Source organism: Ambystoma mexicanum, chromosome 4q (genome assembly GCF_040938575.1).
Source record: "Ambystoma mexicanum isolate Mex_15411 chromosome 4q, UKY_AmexF1_1, whole genome shotgun sequence".
Lineage (NCBI taxonomy): Eukaryota > Metazoa > Chordata > Amphibia > Caudata > Ambystomatidae > Ambystoma > Ambystoma mexicanum.
Window position 1 is genome coordinate 61,406,136 of NC_090928.1, and position 27,883 is coordinate 61,434,018.

Below are 27,883 nucleotides of genomic sequence, written 5' to 3' on the forward strand. Positions count from 1 at the left end.
GATAGGGTGATTTTCTAAAATGGAATTAATTTTAATTGGATTCAATCAAATTAGCCAAGGGTCTTCCCAGTACCAGCCCCCTACATGCTAAGCGAGATGGAGATTAAGGCTGGCAGTTCCACCCCCACACTTTTGATGGCTTTGTGATATATCTACTTACATGGGAGGCCTTGGATAGGGGAAAACAGCAGGGATCCTCTGAGGACAGCACAGATCTGGTCAAGGGCTTCAATCAAGGATTTTCTCCTGCACCCAGGCTCCCTCTGGCTCCTCTGATGGGGGTCCCAGCTAACTTCTAGATTTCCCTGTCACGGTCTCCAATGCAAGGATTGAGGCCTCTCTGCTAGTTGTTCCTTGCAAGAGTCTGGCAGTTGACTATCTCCGGGAATAAAGTGGAACAGACCTGTTCTGATGCAAAATTGACCTCGTATACAGCTGATGACACTCCTAAATTATCATAATTCCCACAATAGGGATTGGGACACCCACTGGCTGCTGATAGGACCAGGAGTTGGGGGGTGTATGATGTAGGCTGAGGGAGGAGAAAGATTTGTCATCTCAAAATGACATGTAGGTTTTACCTTCTTGGGTTCTAACATGGGAGCTAAGCAAATTTTTCCAATAACTACATACATCTATATATGTTCTAATACTACATTTTATATTGGAAAATACTACGTTTATTTTGGCAAGCCCTGCCTCGGCAGAGACACCATTTTCTGTGCTTGGTGGCTCCACCGTAATAGTCACGAATCTGACACTACATACTTCAACATTAATTCCACCGTCTACCACTTCACCAATTTTCCAGTTCCTCACATGAATGAAAATGCAAGAATCATAATTTTGATCACAACTTAAGTTATGTACATCACAAAGATTTTGTTTTTACATGGTCCCAACTGGTGTTTTTATCCCATTTAAAATGAACCCAGGATGAGCTCGATGGGACACACAATGTACTTTTTAATCGAGAAAATGTATTCAATGTTAATCAATGGCAATGCATCTCATGAGTCTCTCAGTTTCAGATGGCCCCCACCATCTCTTGGGTTTCATTATCTATAAACATGTGACCGGCCATCTGCTGGCCCATGTTTATTCTAGCCTCTTCTCCTGAGCTTCAAAGGGTCTTTGCTCAAAGCTAATGCACACTTTATTGGGAACTTCACCTTAAAGGTAATTTCTGTTGGTCATGTTATCTGTATCACCGTAGTTCCAATCTCTCTTGCACATTTCTTATATATTTAACTGAAGCTTTAAGCATGTTTCCTTGATAAACCCAACCCCAAAGGTATTGGGTTCGAACTTTCAGCTCAGGGAGAAAAACAAGTTGCAGTTGACAATTCTGAAAGGCTAGCATATTACGTTTACCCACCATGTACATAGTATTTCAAATGTATTTATTTCCTTCCATGTGCACTTCTGCAGCCTTAAATCTGTCACATGTGCCTTTACACAAAGTCAGCATCTGCAATGCCACATGTTTTCTGGGATTCCATTCAACAAATATTAGTCATATTTCTGTTCTGAGTCACACTTTTCTTCAGCTGAGTGCCTGTACATTCTAACAAAATGGAGGGAGGCCCGTTATCGCTCATCCACTAGGCCTTATGTCGAAATCACTGTTTTGTACTGTCTTTTATATTTCAATGGAACTCCACACTTAGCCAGCCTCCCTCTCACAATCTCACAATGGGGCCCAGCATGGCCTCTCCATCTCTGTCATTTTCTTTTTACCCCACAAGTCCCTGTTCCCCGTGTCAATGACTTGGTCGATCCATAGAAAAGAGCAAGGGAGAGTGGGTTTTTTGTTTTCTATTTGCTTTGGCTTATTCTATGAATTTCCTCGTTGGGGCACCTATGCTCTTTTCCTGTCCTGATGGGAGTGGCACTCCACTCTTTTTGGATTTTGGGATTTGGTCCTGGAACTCCTCCCTTTCTATGCTCTCCTACCTTGAAGCTGTGAAGGTAATGATTTATTGAGTCTGCTGAGAGTGAAAGAGAGATTAAGTATTTTATACAATACTTCTTTCCCTGGTAAAAAGGCATACAAATTGACAACAAACAACAGTTTATAATTGAAACCAAATGTTAACTATGATTTCACTTGATATACACAATTCGACAACATTATCTTTCTCTAACTTTTTTACCTTCCTTATAAGTTTGAATTGTTTTACTCCCTGTAAATGTGTGATATTCTCCATCCGGGTTTCCCTTATTTCCTTTCGTTCTTCAGATGTTTCCTGGGCTCTACCCTCACTGGATTCTTCAATCAGTCATAGCGCCTGTCTGGGGTGACAACACTTCAACTGATTGATATGGACCAATTTCTCTTCGGTATGTTCTCCTTCAGGGATGTGGATGTTATAGGCAACATGTGAGATTTTATCGACAATTTTAAAGGCAACCAACCAAGAGGGAAGGAACCTCCGCTCCTTGGTCTGGTTCCTTTGGAAATTGTACAGGTAGACCCTGCCTCCTACTTCGTACTCTTCTTGGTCATTTGTAAGTCGTAGTAGGCTTTCATTCTTTCTGCCGACTTTTCTAAATTGTGCTGAGCGTAAGCAAACGCGTGCTGAAGGTGTTTCTGTAAATTTCCAATGTACTCATGGGTAGTTAACGCGTTGATCAGGGTCCGCTCTTGAGTTCTGTAGAGCAGATGCTGAGGTAGCACCATTTTCTGTCCAGTCATGATCTAAAATTGAGACATTTTGGTTGCAGAAGACAGCGTGGACCTAATGGCCATTAGGTCAAGCAGTAATCAGATGTCCCAACTAGGTCCAGAGTCCACCAAAAACTTCATCAAGATGCCCACAATTGTTCTATTGTATCTCTCAACTTCCTCGCTTGTAGCTAGGTGGTAGGCAATGTGGAGTTTTCTCTTGTCATCACCTCGCTGGTAAAATTACTTTCTTGGTCTGACTCAATCCTTCGGGGAAGGCCGAAACGAGAGAAGATGTGATTGATCATTAGTGCGGTAGCTGTCTCCACCTTACAGTTCAGGGTCGGAAGACATTCTACCCACTTGATAAACAAGCATGTTATGGTGACCATGTACTTTTTTTTCCTCTAGAAGAGCAAATTATTGACCCGATGAAATCGACTTGCAAATCAGACCAAGGCAGTCTCATTCCCCTTTTCTGTAGGGGAGCTCTGTGTGTGAGAGAACTTGGCTGAAACTGAGCACACACAAGACACCCCTTTAAGTAGATGATAATATAGATCTCCGTACCAACAAACAGTCTTTCATTCAGAACATTTTGGAAAACTTCATCAACACCTAGAGATCCTCCTTCCTGATGTAATGGATTTTGTCAGAGGAAAATTCATGGGATCTTTAATATTGTGTCCTCTTTTTGTGAAGTAATCAAATCTGCATCTGGGGTATCTTTACTCCACTGGGCAGTTGAGAGTTCAGTATTGCCATGGGTTTAGGACCTGGTGACAGCAGTGACCTGGATCCTCCAACAGGGATTTGGTTTCTATCAGATCCCTGTGAATGGCTCCAGTTTTGGCCAACTGGTCAGCCAAATAATTTCCAGTTTTGTCTGGTCCCTCTATTTTGGAGTGACCTCTGATCTTTTTCCAATAGATGATCATCTCATTAGAGGTCACTAGATTATCAATTGATTGGATTCATTTCCCATGCTTGAGCAGTTTGTTATTCGCACAGAGCATGCCTCGATATTTCCAATTAATCAGGTGTTCCACGAACACATTCCTGACATAATCTGAATCAGTGATTATGGCCAGTTCTTTGAGTTGGTGTTGAATGGCGGTGAGGATGGCTTGATGAACAGCCATCAGCTATGCCACCTTACTACTTCAGATACCTATTTTGCACCTAGCAGAGGGTTCTGGGGCATCATTCACCCAGGCATTCCCAATGCCAGCCAGTAGTTCTTATTCACTGTGATTGTTAACTTGGGAGGAGCACCCATCCACATAAACTGTGGGTATCCCCTGACACGTGTCTTCCTCATAGACTTTATGCAGGGAAGTAAGGTATTCCTACATATTGTCATTGGTTCTTAGACTTTTGTCTTTGAGACAGTTTTCTTGAGCACAGACGTGCAAGTCAGCCAACCCTTGGCTAGAGGACTCTTCTTGTTTTGGTAATTTCTGAGCTCCAGAGGAAAGCCTTGCATGGACAGTATCCAGGAAGTCATTCTGGAATTACTCACGTTCCCTGTTTGGATTTGGTCACAAGTTGGTGAGGAGTCTCCATGATGGTGAGCTCCCCCTGGATGAATGGGCGGTAATTCTACAAAGCCCACACCATTGCCAGGAGTGCCTTTTCGCAATTGTTAAATTGTTCGACCACAGAGGACAAAGTCTTGCTTGCATATGAGATTACTTTGTTGACCTTGTTGTGCTTTTGGTATAATACCGCAGTTAAGCAAGCATATGCGAACCCTGTCTCCAATAAGAACTCCTTGTTCTTTATGAGGTAAGCCAAAAGAAGGGTTTGGGAAAGGCTTATCTTTAGTCGTTTTACTGCCTCTGATTGTTCCAGACCTCACTCCCACTTGGTGGACCAAGGGTCGAGTGACCTCTGCGTAGTCTTCCATTTTAATTTGTTTACTGATAAAGTGGTGACAGCATCCAGCATCATTACATTACTATGGGCCTCATCACGACCCAGGCGGTAAGGGGTTTACGGCAGTGTAAACAGCGCCGACCCTTACCGCCTGATTCCGAGGTCCCTTAGCGCCATGGATTTTAACACCTGCTAAAAGCAGGTGTTAAATCCTGCTTTTAGCAGGTGTTAAAATCCATGGCGCTAAGGGACCTTGTTGTTAATTACGCCACCGTAATTTACGGTGGCATAATTAACGCCTTCCCCACTCCCATTATGCCCTATGGGGCAAAAATGGGAATGGGGAAGGGTAAATGGGGATTGGGGACTTACCGCCCCGCCAACCTCGGAATGGGGTGGTAAGTCCGCCAACCACCATGGCGTAAACATAGTTTACGCCATGGTGGTAAAGGTACGACCCAGGCGGTAACTTACCGCCTGGGTCGTAATGAGGCCCTATGAGTATATGCAGTATTACAGTACATCAATTTTACATAAGTGTGAAACATTCTCCATTGTGTTCTGTGGGTGAGAGACATACAATGTACATTTTCAGAGTTCTCATACAGGTTGTGAAATAAAAGGTCTTTGCGCCTGTTTGCTTCACAGGGCCGGGCAGTCCAATCAATGATAGTGGTACGGGCACCTCGGGTATAACAATCTGGGGTATGAAGAGCAATGGTTTCTGCACCTGTTTGTTCCACAGGTGCAGGTGAGTAACGGAACAATGATAATACAGATCAGCGCCTCTGCGTTTAAATTGGTTTATTTTTAAAGATTAATCTCTGAAACACACCAGATCCTTTTCTTTGCCCCTTCCACTACGGGGGGCGCAAATCATGGGTATTCATCAATTCAATTAACATTTGTCCCCAGTCTATGCTATTATCCGCCTCCGTATCTGCCGGACCTCGGTCTCTAAGTAGCTCCATCTCTGCCATCCCCCATCGATATACATCTTTCAACCATAGCCGAATCGATGGGCCTTTCGGATCTTTCCAAGAGATCGCAATTCTGCTTTTGGCTAGTATGAGTAGAAAGGACGCTATTTTCCTTTCGGGTTTTGTTCGCTTCCCCCCTGGATGTGTCCCCCATAGGCACGTTTCAGGTGTGAGCATATAATTTCTATTAGCCCAGGAGTTTGTTTTACATACTATCTCTTCCCAAAATTCCCTGATCACCTGGCAATCCCATGTCATGTGCTAGAAACCTGCTGTGTCTTCCTTACATCTCAGACAGGTGTATGGGTGTTATGGGTTAATCATATGGCATCTGGATGGTGGGTAAAGTTGTATTGAATTAGTCAGAACCTGGCATTTCTTGATACCTTATGGGCCTGTTCCCATATTTTGACCCACTGTTTCTCGAGTAACTCTTTCCCAACATCTCGATCCCATTTCGCCATTACCGCTAGTTCGGGGAGTTTCTTCCTTTCCTTCATCGACAGGTACAAGCGTGATGTCAAGCCCCTGCTGCAGGTACCATCTAGCATCTGGTGAATCAGGGGGCTATTTTCTGGTTCGACCAGAGTTTCCTCCCATAGATCGGCTATTCTTTTTACAATTCAGGCGTAACTTAAAAAAGCCCCTTCAGACATGTCATACCGTTGGTGCCATTCCTGGATGGTAACAATTTCCCTTCTTCGTAGTGATCCCCGATTTTTGTACATCCTTTACTCTGTAGCTTTATCCTGTCATGGTTGGTCAGTATTCCTGTGATCACTGGATCAAAGCTCATATGTGGATGTGAATTCCGAGATTTCCCCCATACCTGTTTCCAGATTTCCCGTGGCACTGGATAGATCTTTCCCTAGTCGCCATTGGGTCCCATAATATTACAATTCCTTTCCTATATTACAGGAAACCCCCTAATAAATGTTTCAGATCTCATTCTGATGTGTCTACCCAGTTGGAGACTGTTTGCAATTGGGCTGCTGTGTGGTATACATCATAATCAATCTGGCAATGTGAGTCCCCATGCCGTGTGTGGCCTTCGCAGTGTGGTAAACACTACCCTCTGTCTATACGATCCCCAAAGCAGTTCTGTTAAATACGTTTTTAGTAGCTTAAAGAATATTTTTTTGATCTTGTTAGGGATGTTGATAAAAAAATACAACACCCTGGGTAACACCACCATTTTACACAGGGCTATTTTCCCCATCAAAAAAATCAGTAAGGTGTTTCAGAATTTTATGGATTCTCCTGTACCGGCCAGTGCTCTACCTGTATTAAACTCAAATGTTTCTTCTAGTTTGTGGAAGATTGTGATTTCCAGGTAGCGAAAGGATTCTGTCTCACAGCAAATCCCCCATTTCTGGAGTAAGTTTACAGGTTGCACGCTTATTGCTCCCAGAGGGAAAACCAATGATTTCTCCTCATTCACACTATAGCCCAACAGTTTCCTGAAATTGGCCAATACTTCTAGTATTATCGGGATATTAGCCCTGGGGTTACTTACATATATCAGTGCGTCATCTGCATACAAGGTTATATTGTGCATTATACCGCAAACTCTGATCCCCGTCTCCTGTATGTAGTGCCTGAAGTATCCTGCCAGAGGTACTAGCGCTAGGGCGAATAATATTGGCAACGCCGGGCTACCCTGTCTGGTTCCTCTTTCTAACAGCCACTTCTCGGACATCCAGTCGCCCGTTTTCACTCTTGCCTGGGGGCTAGCGTACAGTAATTGGATCCACTGTTGCATTTTGGGTCCCATCCCTATTTCTGCTAGGACTTTGAATAACCATTTCCACTCCACAGAATCAAAGGCCTTTGTAGCATCTAAGGCCATCAGGGCTAGTTCTTCTTCTGAGTGGCAGACTTGTGACATTATAAAGAGTAGTCTCCTGATATTTATGGAAGTATTTCACCCCCCTATAAAACCACATTGATCAGGGAGTATGATGTTAATAACAGCCTTCTCTAACCTCAGTGCTATTATCTTCTACAATATCTTCGTTTTGACATTTAAGAGTGACATGGGTCTATATGATCCACAATGAATGGGGTAATTTTGAAGTTTTAGGATAACTGTTATCAGTGCTTCTCGCATTGATTCGGGAAGGACTCCTTGGATGAAGGCCTCCCCATAGACTCTCTGTAGCACCAGGAGCAGTATATCATTGTATTCTGGATAGTACTCCACCAGCAGGCCGTCTGTCCCACCAAGGGATTTTCCTTTCTGCATTGTTTTGAATGCCCATTACATTTCCTCAACCTCTATGGCTCCCTCCAGCATTTCTCTCTGAAGTGTCATCAGTTTGGGCATGCATGCTATCTCTAGTAGGTCTGACGCCTCCTCCTTCCAATATGTCCCCTCACTTGAGTACAGTAACTTGTAGTATTCCTTAAAGACCCCATTGATCCGTTGTTGTGTGGCTACTCTGGATCCCATGCTATCATTGATTTGTGTGATTCCCTCCGAATCATCCACGCTAGTAAACAACCCGCTTTATCCCCTTCCCTGTGTACCAATTCTGGTATAGCGGTCTCTATTGAATTTAGTTGGGGCTTCTCGGAGTGAAGTTTTAGATATGATGCCTCTGCCAGGTCCTGCCCCACTTTTTACCCCTTACCCAGGTCAATCTCTAGAGCCCTAATACCTACCACATTCGATATACACACCCCTCATACTGTTACCTTAAGAGCCTCCCACAGAATACCCTCTTTGTCTACCGATCCTTCATTGTCCTTCAGAGTTGTATTAAAGGCTCTATCTTTGAGTTGTTCTACTCCTAGTTTCCAGGTTGGTATCGGTGGGCGGTGACATCCCAACTGTAGTACCGTTAGCAATGGGGCATGGTCGGATATCACCTTCCCTAGATATTCTGTCTGGGTGAATCTATGTGCGCCTTCAGTGCCCGTGAACAAGTAATCTAGGGGAGAGTGTGCCCCATGTACCGGTGAATAGAATGAATACTCCATGTTGTTTCTGTGTGATCTCCTCCATAGTTCCTGCAGGTCCAGTTCCTGCACCATTCTATAGAGGGAGCGTGATGAACAGGGGTGTTGGTAAGCTCCTGTACCCGTTCGGTCTGTGTTTGGGTCTAAATAACAGATAAACCCCCCCACCGATTAGAATAGTTGGTCTATCTTTGCCTATTAACTCGCCTACTTTTGGAAGTAATCTTCATTGTCTGTATTGGGTGTGTATGAATTCACCATGCATAAGTTGTGTCCCTCTAATATGCCCTGCATGGTATATGTCTGTCCTTCATCATCCCCCTTGATTGTCTCCAGTCGTAGTGGTATTTTGGCATCCACCCAGATGAGCACCCCCCGAGAATATGATGAATACGAGTTTCCCACTAGTGTGCCTCCCCACCTTCTTTGGAGATCTGTTAGACCTTTCTCACTCATATGCCTCTCTTGCAATAGAGCAATTCCCCCAAGATTTCCCCTGTATTGGTTTTGCCACAATTTCCCTCTGTTTCCCTGAGTGTTCCCATTGCTACCAAGATTAATTACCCTTACTTCCAAGCTTTGAACCACCCTTTGGGTGCACCATTTTTTTTTTATGTCGCTGGTTTGTAGGTGGTGTGTTACCCTTGTTAGATTTGTGCTGTCTACTCAGTTTTTATTCCTTTTACCCTCTTCTCCCACTCCCTCCCACCCTCCCGGCTCCCTTCCCCTTTAGTTTCCCGTTCTCCCCCATATTTCTCACAGGAACTAGTTCCTGCCTTAAACTGTGACAGAACTCTGTCTCTGAATATTAAAAAAAAGACACAGTTTGGACTGCTCAGTCCTTCGGTCTCCCTTATGTTGGCGAGACTGGCGGGTTCGCAGTCAGGGGTTCAGCCTCAACATTGGCTGTGGACTCTAAGGCCCCTCCTCTTCCTCCTTCGTGGTGTAGTGAATTGTCTTTCATTCAAAGGAAACGTTCTCTTGGTCTGCTGTGAGAATTTCTTCTCATTTCCCTCTTTTTTGTATTTGCTCTGTTCATCGTTGCTTTCCTTGAGGTTCTGATTCTGTTATTTGCCAGTGCAGTGGGTCTTTATCACTCTTGGTCTCCTCTGTCTTTTTGCGCTTCTGGGTCAGTGGGCCGGCCATATTTGGATTCTATCCAGATCCAGGCTTCATTAGGTGTAAGGAAAAAGTACGACTGGTTATCTGTCAACACCTTCAGTTTTGCTGGGAAACATCATGTAACGAAGGCCATGGTCTCGGAGTTTCTTCTTTACTGAGTTGAAGGATTGCCTCTGTCTCTGTACCTCTTGTGTAAAATCCGGAAATATCAGGATTCATGCATTTTCCAAGTGTATGTTCCCCAGTCTTCAAACTTCTTGCAGGATCACATCACAGTCTCTGAAGTTAAGCAGTTTGGCTATTATTGCACAGGGTGGGGTGCCTGGGGGTAGAGTGCGGCCTGGTACACAATGTGCTCTTTCCACCGTGAACAATTTGGAGAGGCCGCAGGGCCGCAGTGTTTCCAGTACAATTTTCTCCATGAAGATTTCCGTACTATCCCCCTCCATTCGTTCCGGTACTCCTACCCATCGGATGTTACAACTTCTAGAACATCCTTCAGCATCCTCCGCTCTATCTTAGAGGGTTCTTGTGGCCCCCACAAGTCCCTGGATTTTAGTGTGCATGTTTTCAACACATACTCCAGGTTTCGTATCCGTTGACTCTGCTGATGCCACCCTTTTGTTTACTTTCCTCAGGTCCGCTCACACCAATGAGACGTCCAGCCCTACTTCTTGGATCCTGGTTTCCAACACTTTCCGTGGATCTTGAATGGCGGTCATGAGGTTCTCTAAGGTCACTCCCCTGTCTCTGCAGGTGTGCCTGGGTCTCCCTCTTGCTGGCCATGGGTCTGTTTGCCCATTTTTGGCTTGGTGCCAACATACGATTCAATTTTTTGTTAGCCTTTCACCATTTTGTGGGTGATTGTCTCGCGGGCTCCTGTGAATATGTCCCCAGCCTTGTCGGTCGATTCTATGGCTGGTTCTCCTTCTACTTCACTCCATACTAGTCTCTTCCTGGTCTAGTGTGTCCTCTATGTGGCTTTCTCCATACAACCGACTGCACTGGAGGATGTGCCTCAGGTTTTCTGAATATCCTTGTGTCTTTGTATCCTCCTTAGTCACTGAGAGTCATTCTCCCTAAACTAACAGCGTTGCTGCACTCTTCATCTGCGCAAATTCTCCATTGGCCATTGGGTTTGATTATCCCCAGTAAAGGGCTGTTAAAGGCACTGTGGATTGGACAAATTATCCCATGGGATTCTACATTTTTAATGATCTCTGTGAGTGACTCTATAGACACGAGAGGTAACCGGTATTGCTTCACAGATACTGGAGCCATCTCGGGGTCATAGGGCATGGTAGTTGAATGTATCTCTGTGCGTCCACAATCATATGAATCCACTGCAAAGATATCCTGAAAATCCAGAAACACCTGTTTCAGCTTCTGTTTTAGCTCCTCGGTCTCTTCGACCATCTGTTTAAAGCCTGGAAAGACCTCGGGCTTGGCAATTTCTGCAGTATCTACCAGTTGGGAGTAGAGATTTCTTGTTATGCTTTTGCCCTGGATGTGAGGTTCCAAGGATGGGAGGTAGTCACTAGTGAGTTGGAATACCACCTCATCCTTCCTGATGTCACAGGTCACCTCTTCCCCACCATAAGGGTGGGAAGAGTACACCAAGAAATTCCCCTCTTGACTAGTGAAAATCTTTTCCAGAGGGAGATCGTTGTCTATATGTAAGCAGTCATTTGGAAATGGTCCAATGATCTCATTACCTAAATCAATAGAATAATGTTTGGCATCTAGCGCCATTCCAGTAAAGGTGTCTGCGCCCAAAGTGATACTTTGAGGGTCGGTGTTATCCACCAATATTCGGATGGTGTCATATTCTAGGAAAAATAGCTGTTCACCCTTTAGCTGGATGTCAGTCGGTTTTTCATCATCTTTTGTCATGGGATTTGGGTTCTCCTCTAATTTTGGAATGATATAAAACTTCAGAGTATTTTCCTCCAGTGTGGAATTCCACTTAAAACTGGGAGGGAGGTTGATTTTAAAACATGGAGAAGGGCTCCCATCACCAGTTTATTCTCCTACAGAGATGACGGTGATGGCTGGGACTTGATTGTTCCTAAAATGGAATTCTATTTTGTCGAACCACTGTTCAATCATGTGGCATGTGCCATTCAAACTCACATAATTTGTGCTTTGTTTTAATTTGATTGCCCGGTTATTCTGAGTCCAGAGGATCTTATTCATGCAGTCAATCAGGGGTAATAACCTCCAAAGGTGCTCATTCCCCAATAGGCAAGGTGTGCCCTCTGGAGTGACGACTATCACCAGGTGTTTCACCCTATGTCGCCCAATTTTTCTCTCCAGATCCACAGTCCCTTCGACAGAAATATCATTCCCATTAAAGTTTTGGAGTTGTCCAGGAAGAGGTGTGAGGTGAATTTGGTGACTCTCCCCACCCCTTCCTGAATTTAGTTGGTCAAAGGCCTTTTTGGATAGGAGGAGGAGGGTGGCTTGGGATCCAGTATCCACCAGTGCTGATAACGCACACTGACCCTATACCTTCATGGACGCATACCTCTTCCTTCTCTCTCCTCAAGGGGGCAAAGAAAATGTGCATTCTGTGCAGCTTGGCAGTTAACTTTTTTATATTGAACCCTGACACTGTGTGATCTTGGGCAGTTTTCGGTGTCTTGGAATCTGTAAAAACGTTTTTGCGCCCAGAAAAAAGTGGGGTTGGGAAGTCCCCTTTTACCCCCGATTCTTTACTGTCCCCCTTTTCCTGGAGATAGTTAACTGAACTTGTTTGGGGGGGGATACCTCTAGGATTTCTGGGTCCTCTGAGTGACAATGTTTGGGTTTAAGAGCTTCTTGCTCTGGGTCAGTTTCCATACTTATCCCATCGATATCAGGGTCTTTTGGGGCTCATTTGTCCTTGGGAGGGATCCCTTCATCTCTTAAAGATAAGATTTCTTCACTGAATCGTCCAGAGATTCTTATCCTTCAAAAGGGATGATGCTAACTTCCTCCACAAAGTGGATTGTCTTTGGCTTTTAATTTCTCCTACTTATCCTCTGTTCCCTAGGTTCCAACTTTATGTTCAGGCTTAGAGGTTTCCAGGGGTTCTGCTCCGGTGGGAAAGGAAGCTTCCTCCATGGCTTCACATTTCCCTTCCACCCATGCTCCCTCCTGTGGAACCTGTTGGTTGTCGGAGGTTTTTTCCTGTCATTGCTCCGGGGCACCAGACCTGGGTTTCGACTTATTCTGGACAGCAGTTTTCAGCTGAGGGTGCTGCTGAGCCCTCAACATGCGACCCAGGTCTTCAGTTAGTTGTTGGATTTAACGTTCCAGTTGTGATATTTATTTTGGTCTGGATTCATAATTTTGTGCTCCCCGATGGGGTGGCTGTCCCTTCTCCCAGAGTAGGTTGGGTATTGGGAGTTTCCCTGATAATCATCCATCCTAGGTCTCCCTTCTCTGGGATTTGGGAATCTGTTGTCCTGAAAACAAGGGAGGAGGATTATTCTGGAAATTGGGTTTCGAAGAGTATCTGGGAAAGAAACTTAAGTTGGGGTAGATTATTTCTTCCCTCCTGAGGGAAGTTCTGGGGGAAGTTTTGAGGAAGGTTTCCTAGGGCAGTACTTACCTAATTGGATGCCCCCCCCCCCTTGTGCCAGGGGATTCCATACATACCCCAGGATGGTTCTGTTACGTTTGTATCTTGGACTGATATAGGTGGCAGGATCAGATGGAGCATTGATCTGGTACCCTGTCTGGCTACCACACAATTGGGTTGGATCCATGGGTCTCCTCTGCCTCACATTCTGTTTGTTGGTGGAAGGAGTATTTTTAACCCCCCCGTCTCCAAGTGCAATATGGGAGAACTTTTCCCCTCTGCTACCTTTGCAGTGGTGGGTGTGTTTGATGGTTTGGGGTTTTTAGGGTTGTTTTTGTTTTAAGAGGGCTTTTGGACCTCATAAATCCAGGCGGCCTGTTCTATCACCCAATCCAGGGTCCTACGCTCATGGAAATCCCTAACTAGCTGGGTCATAATGTATTTCGGGACCCCATGGAAGTATGAGTTGATGAACTCCCGGCTATTGGTGTTCACCCACCTAGAGGTCAGTGCAAATGCTCGCTTCAGCTCCTGCATGAATTCTCTAGGTGCTTGGTTTTCCCCACACTGCAGGTTGTATGCCAGCTTGCAGGCCTCCTGCTGGTTCCTATGAATGGAGAAGTGTTTCAGAATGGCCGCCTTGTAGGTGGACCATTTTTGGTGTTCTTGGTCCTCCAGCCCTGCAGAGAAGCTGGAGTATTCAGGGAAAATATCCATTTGACAAACTACATGGAGTTTCTATCATTGTTAATACCAAATTAAGTCATCATTTGATCATAAAGCTCTCGATGCTCCCATGCTGAATATTTGGTGTTCTTATGGTAGGGAGTCGTAAAGCTCTTTATGGCCTTTATCTGCCATATTGGGTCTTTCACAAGACCTCTCTTCTGTTTGGCCGACTTTCTTTTCCGCTGAACCTGATTCCACTCACCCTCTGACTTAGAGCTGCTGCTATTGGTGATCCATTCCCTGTCCTCTACATGCCCCCTACCTCTATGACACTGGGAAAACCTCGCAGAATTACAGGGCCTGGACTCTTCTGTGGTGATGTGGGCTCTCAGGGTCATTTCCATTGTACTTCCCTTTTCGTACCGGAGAGTACTCATCCTCCTCATCCCTCCTTCCAGGATGCTCTTTTGAGGCCTAAACTCTGGTCCTTCTCTTTCTGCGAAGCGGAACACGTGGTCCCTTTGTAACTACATTTTCTGCCAGTCCAACTCCCGTAACTTTTCATCACAGGAAACCTCCTGGTCAGAAGTACATGCCAGGGTATTTATAAATTCCCAGGGCCCTCTGGTTCGGCCACCTTCCCTTATACTTGGTAACCCTGAACCCTCATCGATGTAGGATAAGGACTGGCCTTCAGGAGCAGGCCTGGTTGAGTCCAGCTCCCTCGTGTTTCCCTGTACTTGAAAACTGGCAGGTATGAATTCAGCTGTACCCTGTACATATGAGGTGGTGAGTTGACTTGATGTCCCTGGTAAAGAGGTCATCACTCTATAATTGGAGGGTGATTTGCCATACCCTCACTGGTCAGAGTGCCTCAAAACCTGTTTATACTTAACTATTTCACTTCCCAACCTCTCACATCTGTTTTTCTCAGTCCCTAGCTCTTGGTGATATGCAGAGGCCTGAGTTCTCAATTCTGACAGCAGTGCTTCAGTGGCTTTGAGCACGTTGCGTTGTGCCAAAAAATCTGTCTCTTAGTGCCTTGTTCTTTCACAATGGAACTCATTTTCCATCTGTGAGGCTTGTATCGTCTGCGCATATTCTTGTTCAGGAGACTAATCTCCTCCTCTTGTGCAATGTTGGCTTGTGTTGCCTGCTCTATGTCAACCTCTGCTTGCCTTACTTGTTCCATTCATTTTGCATTTTCTAGTCTCATGTCAGTCAGTTCCTGAGAACATAACTCACTTTTCTCTATGTCCACCCTTAATTGACACACTTCCTGAAACAGGGCACTATTCCATTGACTTAATGTGTTATTTTCTTCCCTCAACTGCTCTCTCTCTGCTGTTTCAAGGTGTTCAGATCTTGGTGCATCTGATCCAATTAATTCTGAGATTTAACCTTAAGAATTAACTGGCTGTTTTCAGCTTTCAGTTGTTTAACCTGTGCTTGAAATGTGAAAATGTCCTCTAAGCAGGCTCTATTGTGAACAACTTGCTCATTTAATTTGTGTTGATTTGCGCTCTGGTTTTCAACACATTATTTATGGTCCCTATGCAGTACAGAAAATTGACCCTCTTGCTCTCCATTTTCTTGCTGCTGTGTTTTCAACTGATTTTTTAACTGTTCAATAATATTTTCTAAGTCTTGGCTCTGTTGCGCTTTCTGTTCTAATTGTTGCAGCTCTTTCTTGGCTTGATCCACAAGCTCAGCCTGGTTTTGCACAGAGGTCACACTATTCTGGTGTCCTTCTTCCATGATTGGCATATGGAAATACATGTATGCTGTGTGCTGAGCCATTTTAATTTGCTCAACTTTCTGGTCTGTGTCATGTAGAAGTTTATCAGTGCCTGATGTAACAACCCATTTTCCTGCCACATGTCAACATTTGCAGAGGTAACCTCCTGCATCATTCTGGCTTGCCACAGTTCAGGTTCTTGTTCTACCCATTCACCTTTAATAAACAATTTGGATAGGAGGTGCTTCCTGGCCATATTCATTTCTATGGTGCTCATTCTGAAATGTGTTCTGCACCTTATATACTCTCAATGCAAGGGCAAAAATCTCAACCCTGTTGGTGCTTAGTTTCCACTCACAATAACAACTTACAATTAACACTTTTTTATCTATAGACCACCCTGGAACCCAGGGTACAGGTCTGAGTGGCACCTAAACAATGCAAATACAACTTTCTATCCACTGCAATGCAATTATACTGAAATGAACAGTCTGCTGCTACCGCACTGTCACAAGTGAAAAAGCTCTCTAATCTGGGCCACAAGCCCCCAGCTTTGTTGTGATTAATCAAGCGGTCACCCTCAACTCAGGGAGTTCCTTCCCCCCAAGCAAGGTGGCACGCACCGAAAGCGCTTATACAAGTTCAATTTTAGTGAGGCCTACAACCCGTCTCGCACCACCCCAACAAATACCCACTATGCCCCAAGGAGCTAGGAACCAGGCCTTCTGTATAGTAAGAATATATATATTTTTGTTAAGGTTTGACAAAGAAGACTAGCAACCAACTTCAACCACCAATGCAGTGGCAGTACACAATATCACAAGACCAAATTACTTTCTGTTATTAAAACAACACAGGTAAAATTTCGAAATATTCAGTCACAACTTACATCAGATTTAATTGCAAATTAACCAATAGAAAACTGTAACGCTCACCTGATTCCCGCAGAGGCGCCGGTCTTGACTGGGCAACTACCGTATCTTCAAAGGTGATGTGTAGCACCCGGTTGGCTCTTTGGGCTGGACCTCTGTGCACTGTATGCCTGACGTGTAGAGTAAGATGTCTGCAGATAGAAAATATGGGGTTAATGAACTGGGGTTATTGGGGTGTCCCTATCTCTTTCCTCTTCTCCTCTCCTGTAGACCCCAAAGGTTAACGCTCTCACCTTAGGTAAGTGAATGCCGAGCTCTCCATCTGCCTCGGGGCAGGGTGCTGTAGCCAGTTTCTTCACTGGCTAGGTAGCGCAGGCCTCTTGACTTCAGAGGACTGCTGTCCGTCGTTTACTGCACGAACGGTAAGTTTCGAGTCATTCAAATGTCTTTTTAAAGTCTTTAGTAATGATGTCTCTTGTTTTGCAGGGTTCCGGCGATGGCGGATGACGGGCTGAAGTGAGTTGAAGATGGAGCCCGTGTGATGAATAGAAGCGCCTGGAAGCACGTGAGTAAGCGCTTGTTGCCTGCTTCACGATGCGCTCTAACTGTCTTTTTAGTTTGCAGGTACGAGTTCGGAGCGGCTGCAGGGTGCCGGAATACCCACTGGATTAGATGTGGAAAGGAGTAATGGCACGTGAGTATTAAAGTTCCCCAATGTCTTTAAACGCACCTTGTTTTGTCTTTCAGATGCGGATGCAGCGCCGAAGGCCTCCGGAGCGTGCGAAGAGTTGGTAAGCTTTTGTCTTTCAGATGCCGGAATGCAGTATGAAGACCTCCGGAGCGCACGAAGAGTAGGTAAGCCTTTGCCTTTCTGATGCCGGAATGCTAACCTGTTCTTTCTTGTCTTTATAGGTGTTGCTGAAGACTGGATTCAGGATGGTAAGCCTTTGCCTTTCAGATGCCGGAATGCTAACCTGTTCTTTCTTGTCTTTATAGGTGTTGCTGAAGACTGGATTCAGGATGGTAAGCCTTTTTCCTTAGGCCCAGGACTGGATGCAGAAGACACGATGAGCGTCCTGCTGCAGAGGGTGCAGAATAACGCAAAGCAAGATTCATCCACCGGGTGTGGTTTAAAAAGCCTCCTGTAGTGCTTAGGTGTCTCCTTCCACAGCCACGCCTAAGTAAGAAAAGAGTTCCTGGTAAGAAAAGAGTTCCTGCCTTCCAGAAGAGTTCCAGTGTTCTAAATCTAGGGAGTGGCTCCAGCCCCACCCAACAGGAAAAGTAGTTCCAAACAGAAGAGGATCAGAGGCTCAACTGGCAGGCAAGTAAGCAGCATGGTCTGCTGCAGGTAAGTCCACCCAAGCATTATGAGCCCGGCGCTTCCAGCGCTGGGACTGGGCATATTTATGAGCCTGGTGCCACTGGCGCCAGGACTGGGTCCAAAAGGTCCCAATTGGGACTGGTTGGCACTCTGAACCTGGGTTATGGATCTGCTTCCAAGGGAGTTGGGAAAACCCTGACCTTTTGGAAGCAGAGATCATGACAGTACCCCCCCTCAAGGCCCCTCCCAAACCGGGCTTCTCCGGGGGTTTTGGCTTGTCAGGAAATGTTCGGTGAAATCTTTTGATTAGGCGAGGAGCGTGGACATATTCAGCAGGTTCCCAGGATCTCTCTTGGGGGCCGTAGCCTTTCCACTCAATTAGGTAGAATAGTTTAGATTTGGAGATCTTGGAGTCCAGAATGCTTTTGACTTCAAACTCGATTTCTCCATCCACTAGGATAGGTTTTGGAGATTTGGTTAGTCGGGTTTGAGGTTGCACGGGTTTTAACAGAGAGACGTGGAAGACCGGATGTATCTTCATGTGCGGGGGCAAGTCCAACTTGACCGCTACTGGGTTTACTATGGTAGTGATGGAATAGGGACCAAGGTATCTTGGGTTGAATGTGCGTGGCCCTTTTAGAGATAGATATTTGGTGGATAACCAGACTTGATCCCCTACTTGATAGTGAGGGGCTTCCTTCCGATGTTGATCTGCTCCTTTCTTGTATTGTTCTTTAGCCCTTTGAAGGTGAGAAACAGCTTCCTTAAAGGCTTGGGTGATTGTAGAATGTAGGTAGTCTACTGCTGGTGTTTCAAGATCTTGGAGGGGAACCAACTCTGAGGTTCGAGGGTGACTGCCGTACAAAAGAAAAAACAGGGTTTTCCCAGTTCCCGAGTGGACAGAGTTATTGTAGGCATACTCGGCTATCCAAAGGATATCTTTCCAAGTTTTTTCAGTTTGTTGCAGCATGCAGCGTAAATACTGTTCCAGAGTTTGATTGGTCCTCTCGGTTTGTCAGTCGGTCTGAGGGTGGTGACTGGTCGATAGTCTCACATCAATTTGAGCCGACCGACAGCAACTTCGCCAAAAATGAGAAATAAATTGACTACCTCGATCCGAAATTAGAACCGAAGGAAAACCGTGCAGTCGGACGATGTTTTCGAGAAATTCTCGGGCCAGAGTTGCTGCTGTTGGCAAGCCTTTGAGCGGAATGAAATGCGCCATCTTGGAGAATAAGTCCACGATTACTAGAATCGTATTGTATCCGGAGCATGGAGGTAGATCGGTGATGAAGTCCATAGAAAGCGTATGCCAAGGGCGAGGTGGGATGTCAATAGGGCGTAAGAGGCCTGCTGGTCTTTCCTTTTGACTCTTGTTTTGGGCGTATACTCCACAGGACATTATAAAGTCTCTGATATCTTTTTTCCAAGACGGCCACCAGAAGTAGCGCTTGATCTTTTCTGAGGTCTTGGCTATACCGGGATGACCTTCCATTAAAGAGTCGTGATAACAAGAGATTACTTTTTTCTGTAAATCTGTGCTGGGTAGGTATAATCGTTCTTGGAAATACAATAAGTTGTCCTTTACTGCAAAGTCCTTTCCCTGCAGATGCCAATTCTGTATATCTGCTGGAGTTACAAGTTGCCTGGCTTTATCCTTAACTTCCTCTATGGATTCTGTGGCGATTACACCCAGAATTCTTTGTTCGGGAATGATTGGTACAGGTTTAGGGTTGATCAAGTGTTCTTCCACTCCCATCCGAGAAAGGGCATCGGCTTTACCGTTCTTTGTACCTGGTCGATAGGTAATTATGAAGTCAAACTCGGCAAAGAATAATGCCCAACGGAGTTGTCTAGAGGATTGGGCTTTTGCGGTTTTCAAATATTGCAGGTTTCGGTGATCCGTAATCACAGTAACGGTGTGTCGGGCCCCCAGCAGATAATGCCGCCAAGCCTTAAAGGCAGACTTGATAGCCAGAAGTTCCTTGTCAGTAATCGTGTAATTGACTTCAGGAGGCGAGAATTTGCGGGACCAAAATGCCACGGGATGCAACTGATTGGTTACCGGGTCCTTTTGTGATAGAACTGCCCCCATGGCAAGGCTTGAAGTTTCAGTTTCCACGATGTAGGGGAGTTCGGGGAGAGGGTGTTTTAAGATTGGTGCAGAGATAAATTTAGTCTTCAAATCCTGGAAAGCTTGTTCCGCCTCGGTAGACCATTCAAAACGTTTGTTTTTCTTTAACAAGGCAGTGATGGGCTGGACTATTCGAGAGAACTCGGGGATAAACCTGCGGTAAAAGTTAGCGAAGCCTAACATGCTTTGCACACCTTTTACGGAGGATGGTGATGGCCATTTGAGAACTGCATCGACCTTCTTTGAATCCATACGCACCCCGCCAGGTGATAATATGAATCCCAAGAATTCAACTTCAGTCACGTTGAAAACACATTTTTCCAATTTAGCGAAAAGTTTGTGTTGACGCAATCTTTCGAGGACCATTTTCACGTGTTTCCGATGTTCAGATTCCGATGAAGAATAAACGAGGATGTCGTCAATGTAAACAACAACACATACATCTATGAGCTCTCTGAGGACATCGTTCATAAAATATTGAAAGGCGGCCGGGGCATTGCAAAGTCCGAAGGGCATGACCTGATATTCAAATAGCCCATACTTGGTGCGGAAGGCCGTCTTCCATTCATCGCCCTCTTTTACTCGTACCAGGTGGTAAGCTCCTCTAAGATCCAGCTTTGTATATATGCATGCTTTTCTGACTTGGTCCAGGAGTTCAGGGATCAAAGGTAACGGATATCTATTCTTAACGGTGATCTGGTTCAGGGAGCGATAATCGATACAAGTTCTAAGGTCTCCTTCCTTTTTTGGAACGAAGAACAAAGCTGAAGAAGCAGGGGACTTGGAAGGACGAATAAACCCATTTGCCAGGTATTGATCCAGGTATTGTCGAAGGTGAAGGTTCTCAGGCTCGGTGAGGGCATAAATTCTACTACAAGGAGGAGTAGATCCAGGTATCAGGTCTATCTGGCAGTCATAAGACCTATGAGGAGGTAGAGAGTTAGCCTGATCCTTCCGGAAAACATCTTGGTATTCTAGGTATTCGGGAGGTAACTGGGGAGTCTCTGAAGAAATTTCGGCCAGTGCAACACCAGGTGGAGGGTGACAAGTAGAGACACATTCTGGAAACTGGACCGTTCTTGCTCGCCAATCGATCAGAGGATTGTGTTTCTCTAACCAAGGTATTCCTAGAATAATCTGAAACTGAGGGGCCTTGATCACATCGAACACGATCTTCTCATGGTGTCCATCTTGACTTACTAGCGTCACTTCTTGAGTGGTATGCGTTACTGGCCCGGAGGCTATCTCCGTACCATCCACCGTAGTAATGACGTCCTTTACAGCCTTGGGACAAAGAGTTAGATTCATCCTCAAAACCATTTCATGATCCACATAATTGCCGATGGCACCGCTGTCGACGTAAGCTTCAATTGCATGTAATCGATCCGGATTATCAGGGCTAATGAGGACCATAGGTATCACGAAATGCGAGGTCACGGAACTGGTTTTTACGCTCGGCAAGAGGACCTCTATTCTTGTCGGGCGAGGTCGTTTCCCTGCTCAGAGTTTGTAACTTTGGTAACTGCAGCTCCTACTGCCTTCTTGGCAGGTTTCACCGGACAGTCTCGAAGAAAGTGCCCTGAGTTTCCGCAATATAGGCATAATTGCAACTGTTTCCTCCTTTCCCGCTCCCGTTGTGTTAGAGGACCTTTCAGACCCCCTATTTGCATGGATTCCCCGGAGTCTACTCCTTTGGAAGGAGTTGGCGGTTTGGAAAATACTCGAGCATCAAACTTGGAACGATCGGCCTTCCTGTTCTGCAGCCTGTGATCTATTTGAACGACCAAGTCTATGTAATCCGAACAGTCTTGTGGGGGATTCACTACTTGGGCTAAAACGTCTTTGAGCTCTCCACGTAGACCTCTATAAAACAGCGTAATCCTTTTGTCCTCAGGCCATTGAGTTTCCACTATTAGTCTATTGAAAGATGCAATATAAGCCAAAAGGTCTTGATTACCCTGTCGCAACGAAAGAAGCTCATTGTCCAAGGCCTGTCCCTGTGAATGTCTTGCGAACAGTTTTTCCATACTAAGCTGAAAGGCTTGAAAATCATGGAGAACCGGATCATCTTGATGAACTAGAGGGATCGACCAGTCTGCCGCATTGCTACTAAGGTACGAAAGTACAAAAGCTACTTTAGCTTGATCAGTTGGAAAGGCTGCTGGCCGGCTTAAGAAGTGCAACTGGCACTGATTGATAAATACTGCAAACCTCTTTGGGTCACCAGAAAATCGCTCGGGCGGAGCCAGAGGTACATTCCCAGGTAGGTTGATCTGCACTGGATTCATAGAGGATGTTGAAGGAAGATTTGCCCCTGATGCGGGTAACGGGGTCTGTCCGGCTTGTGACTGTAGCACTTCTCTAGCAAGATTGTCTGTTCTCTCCTTGGAAATAATTAGTTCCCTTCTTAGAGCATTCGTTTCCTGACGAGTTGCATGCACTTCTGCCCTTAGTTCCCCAAGTAACCGGGCTAGGGGTTCAGTATCCGAGGTTTCCATAGCGCCTGGGCGAGAGTTTTGCGGTAGGCTTTGCGTTCTGTAACGCTCACCTGATTCCCGCAGAGGCGCCGGTCTTGACTGGGCAACTACCGTATCTTCAAAGGTGGCTCTTTGGGCTGGACCTCTGTGCACTGTATGCCTGACGTGTAGAGTAAGATGTCTGCAGATAGAAAATATGGGGTTAATGAACTGGGGTTATTGGGGTGTCCCTATCTCTTTCCTCTTCTCCTCTCCTGTAGACCCCAAAGGTTAACGCTCTCACCTTAGGTAAGTGAATGCCGAGCTCTCCATCTGCCTCGGGGCAGGGTGCTGTAGCCAGTTTCTTCACTGGCTAGGTAGCGCAGGCCTCTTGACTTCAGAGGACTGCTGTCCGTCGTTTACTGCACGAACGGTAAGTTTCGAGTCATTCAAATGTCTTTTTAAAGTCTTTAGTAATGATGTCTCTTGTTTTGCAGGGTTCCGGCGATGGCGGATGACGGGCTGAAGTGAGTTGAAGATGAGCCCGTGTGATGAATAGAAGCGCCTGGAAGCACGTGAGTAAGCGCTTGTTGCCTGCTTCACGATGCGCTCTAACTGTCTTTTTATTTTGCAGGTACGAGTTTGGAGCGGCTGCAGGGTGCCGGAATACCCACTGGATTAGATGTGGAAAGGAGTAATGGCACGTGAGTATTAAAGTTCCCCAATGTCTTTAAACGCACCTTGTTTTGTCTTTCAGATGCGGATGCAGCGCCGAAGGCCTCCGGAGCGTGCGAAGAGTTGGTAAGCTTTTGTCTTTCAGATGCCGGAATGCAGTATGAAGACCTCCGGAGCGCACGAAGAGTAGGTAAGCCTTTGCCTTTCTGATGCCGGAATGCTAACCTGTTCTTTCTTGTCTTTATAGGTGTTGCTGAAGACTGGATTCAGGATGGTAAGCCTTTGCCTTTCAGATGCCGGAATGCTAACCTGTTCTTTCTTGTCTTTATAGGTGTTGCTGAAGACTGGATTCAGGATGGTAAGCCTTTTTCCTTAGGCCCAGGACTGGATGCAGAAGACACGATGAGCGTCCTGCTGCAGAGGGTGCAGAATAACGCAAAGCAAGATTCATCCACCGGGTGTGGTTTAAAAAGCCTCCTGTAGTGCTTAGGTGTCTCCTTCCACAGCCACGCCTAAGTAAGAAAAGAGTTCCTGGTAAGAAAAGAGTTCCTGCCTTCCAGAAGAGTTCCAGTGTTCTAAATCTAGGGAGTGGCTCCAGCCCCACCCAACAGGAAAAGTAGTTCCAAACAGAAGAGGATCAGAGGCTCAACTGGCAGGCAAGTAAGCAGCATGGTCTGCTGCAGGTAAGTCCACCCAAGCATTATGAGCCCGGCGCTTCCAGCGCTGGGACTGGGCATATTTATGAGCCTGGTGCCACTGGCGCCAGGACTGGGTCCAAAAGGTCCCAATTGGGACTGGTTGGCACTCTGAACCTGGGTTATGGATCTGCTTCCAAGGGAGTTGGGAAAACCCTGACCTTTTGGAAGCAGAGATCATGACAAAAACATTCACAATACAATGGAAATATTGTTTTGGCTTTATTTCGAGAAAGGCATTTTTTGGGAAAATCGTTTTTGGCACTTTATTTGCATGAAAGGGAGGGCTTTGGGAAAATTGTTTTGTGATGCAAGTAAATAAATGGGAAATTTCGTTTTTCACCCTCTACAGTAAATTGAATGGCAGTGTTTTAGGGTTACTTATTTTGGGATTATTGACACCCCCCCTTCAGTACAGGAGTTAGGGGTTTCAGAAGGACAGTCACCCAAGTCTTTATTGTCTATACCGGCTCTAACAGACTGGGTATGAACTTTGTTTTTTTTAACTCTAACAACACTCATGCCGTGATTTTCTGGATGGAAATTAATTGATTTAATTTAATTTCAATGTGCTATGGATCTACACAGCTTCCCACCTCCCCACAATTTAATGGGAAGGATTAAGGCAGGCTATTCCCAACACAATTAAATTTAAATGGATAGGGTGATTTTCTATAGTGGAATACATTTTAATTGGATTTAATAAAATGTGCCATGGGTCTTCCCAGTATCACCCCCCTACCCGCTATGCGAGATGGAGATTAAGGTTGGCAATTCCGCCCCGACCACACTTTTGATGTCTGTGGGATATATCTACTTACATGGGTGGACTTGGTTAGGGAAAAACAGCAGGGCTCCTCTGAGGACATCACAGATGTCCAAGAGCTTCAGTCAATGATTTTCTCCTTCACCCAGGCTACCTCTGGCTGCTCTGATGGGGGTCCCAGCTAGCTTGTAGATTTCCCTGTCACTGTCTCCAATGCAAGGATTGAGGCCTCACTGCTAGTTGTTCCTCGCAAGAGTCCGGCCAGTAGGCTATTTCCAGGAATAAAGTGGAAAAGCCCTGTTCTGATGCAAAATGGACCTCTTATAGGGCTGATGACACACCTACATCATCATAATTCCCACAGTAAGGATTGGCTAGCACTCACCCTTCATCTCCCACCAAGACGCCCACTGGCTGCTGATAGGACCAGGAGTTGTGGGTGCGGTGGGGGGGGTGTATGATATAGGTTGAGGGAGGAGAAAGATTTGTCATCCCAAAATGACATGTTGGTTTACCTTTTTGGGTTCTGAAATTCTAACAACATGGCAGCTATGCTAATTTTTCAGATAACTACATAAATCTATATATTTTCTAATTCTACATTTTATGGCGACACAGAAAATACTAATTTTATTTTTATTCACGCCCTTCCTGGGCAGGGCCACCATTTTTCACGTTTGTTTGCTGCGCCCTATTAGTCACAACACTGACACTACATACTTCCAATATTAAGTCCACTGTCTACCAATGCACCCATTTTCCAGTACCTCACATGTATGAAAATGCCAGAATCATAATTTTGATCACAACTTAAGTTATGTATATCACAAACATTTCCCTTTTAAATGAACCCGGGATGAGCTTGATGGGACACACAATGCACTGTTTATTCAAGAAAATGTATTCAATGTTAATCAATAGATATGCATCACATGGGTCTCTCTGTTTCAGATGGCCCCCACCAACTCTTAGGTTTCATTTATCTTTAAAAATGTGACTGGCCATCTATTGGCCAATGTTTATGCTACCCTCTTCTCCTGAGCTTCAAAGGGTCTTTGCTCAGAGCTAATGCACACTCTATGGGGAACGTGACCTTAAAGGTCATTTCTGTTGGTCATGTTATCTGTATCACTGTAGTTGCAATCTCTCTTGCAAAATTTCTTATATTTTTAACTGAAGCTCCAAGCCTGTTTCCTTGATAAACTCAACCTCAAAGGTCTTGCGGTTGAAGTTTCAGCTCAGAGAGAAAAACAAGTTGCAGTTCACAATTCTGAAAGGCTAGCATATTACATTTACCCACCGCGTACATGTAACTTTCAATACTGCACCAGGGCCTGCTGGCAAGAAATAAACTCTTTCTTTATATAATGTTTGAACAGAAAAAGTGCCCCTTTGGATATTAGGCACACAGATAGGCCGCAATTACTACATAAGACACCAATGTTCACTTTTACACAAAATGAAATAGGCCTTTCCCTATAAATGCTGCCATTTTATGTGCTGAAATTAAGTCTCTTTATTCCTGAAAACGCAATCAGTCATTCGACTTTATTTCTTAAATGTAAAGCATCATTCCTCCTTTTTAGCCGCCAAATGCACAGTATTTCAAATGTATTTATTTATATATGTGCACTTCTGCAGCCTTAAATCTGTCACATGTGCCTTTACACAAAGTCATCATCTGCAATGCCACATGTTTTTTTGGAATCCATTGAACAAATGTTAGTAATATTTCTGTTCTGAGTCGCACTTTTCTTCAGTTGAATGCCTGTACATTCTAACAAAATGGAGGGAGGCCCATTCTCGCTCATTCACTTGGCCTTATTTCAAAATCCCTGTTTTGTACTGGCTTTTATATTTCAATGGAACGCCATACTTAGCCAGCTTCACTCTCACAATGGGGCCTAGCATTGCCTCTCCATCTCTCTCGCTCTAGGTCTGTCTTTTTACCCCACAAATTTACAGTTTTCACAACAGAACAAAATGTGTTACTTTGTGAAATGCTGCAAGCAATCACAAACATGCCTTTATGTCACATGAAGAACCACGGCCAAATTGTTTTTCTTACCTGTAAAGTAGGTCTGGCTCTTTTCTGTGTCAACTGCTTCCCCACGCAAGTGACACAGCTGTCCATTGGAAAAGCCCACTAAAGTGATTAACTATCTAAATCCCAGGAGCTGCAGCCAAAACAGAACACATTGACAATTCAAATAAAAATGTAAATTAGAACATGCCATTGTATGGGCATTACTAATGTAAAGCAGTTCATTGTCAGCACCTGTGTTTGATTGCATACAGTTTTAGGCAACTGAAATCATAAAGAGGTGTTAACCCTTACATGTCTGTGGGTTGATTCGAAGTGTATGGGGCTACAGCTCATCCTAACATTAGTCCTAAGTGTCTGGTTTCAGACATGAAGGAGATAGTTAACTGTTAAATATCTCATTCACGCCTAAACCAGACACTTAAGGACTACTGTGAGGATGGGCTGTATTTGCTTGTAACAATGATGCTGTACCAGAACGGTCTCATTCAAATGTGTACAAGAAGTGAGATGCCCCCATACCAGAAAGTTTGCTCCCCACACTTGTTTATAGGTGCATTATAAATGACATATCATATCATATCACAGTCTCCAAAGTTCACCCCTCTCCCAACATGTGAAGAGTTAGATCCCACCCCCCTCCTGAAATTTGCACCTCTGCAGGGACCCATCTCAGAAGTGCAACCAAATGGAAGAATGTCTGCTTCCTTGTTCATGAGCCCTGGCTTCTCACAACCCCTGCTCAACACACTGGCCAGTGAGCTGTCTGAGGATGGCTCCCTGCTGGAGCCCACAGTGACACACCAGCATTTTCATTTGTTTTGTTTTCATTCTCTGGAGCCCAGGAAACTTAAATGAAACATACACACAAAATATGCTTGTTTCGTTACGTTTCCTGGAGGCTTCAGTGTCCAGGGAGCAAAAGCAAAATTAATGCAAATGCTGATGGCAGGGTGCAGCCCGGGTACAGTACACTGGCGTGTCCCTGTGGGCTCCAGCCTTAAAAATTAAGGCAGACTTACTATTAGCACTTTCATTGAAAATGCTAATAGTGAGTCACGCCACTACCCTAACACACTTCCCTTCTGATCTGCATGCACCAACAAAACAGCAAAGCTATGTTGCTGCATTGTCCCTCTCACCACACTACCCTAACTTGCCTTTTTAATACTCACGAACCTGCTGCATAGGATTCCTTAGCGTATTTTCACTCCCCCTCAAACACACTGCTAGATAGGGTGCCTTCAATGTGCAAGCGCGCGCGCACGCACGCACGCACACACACACTTCTTCTAGATATGACTCTGCACACACGCTTGATAGAACACTGCCCCCAGCA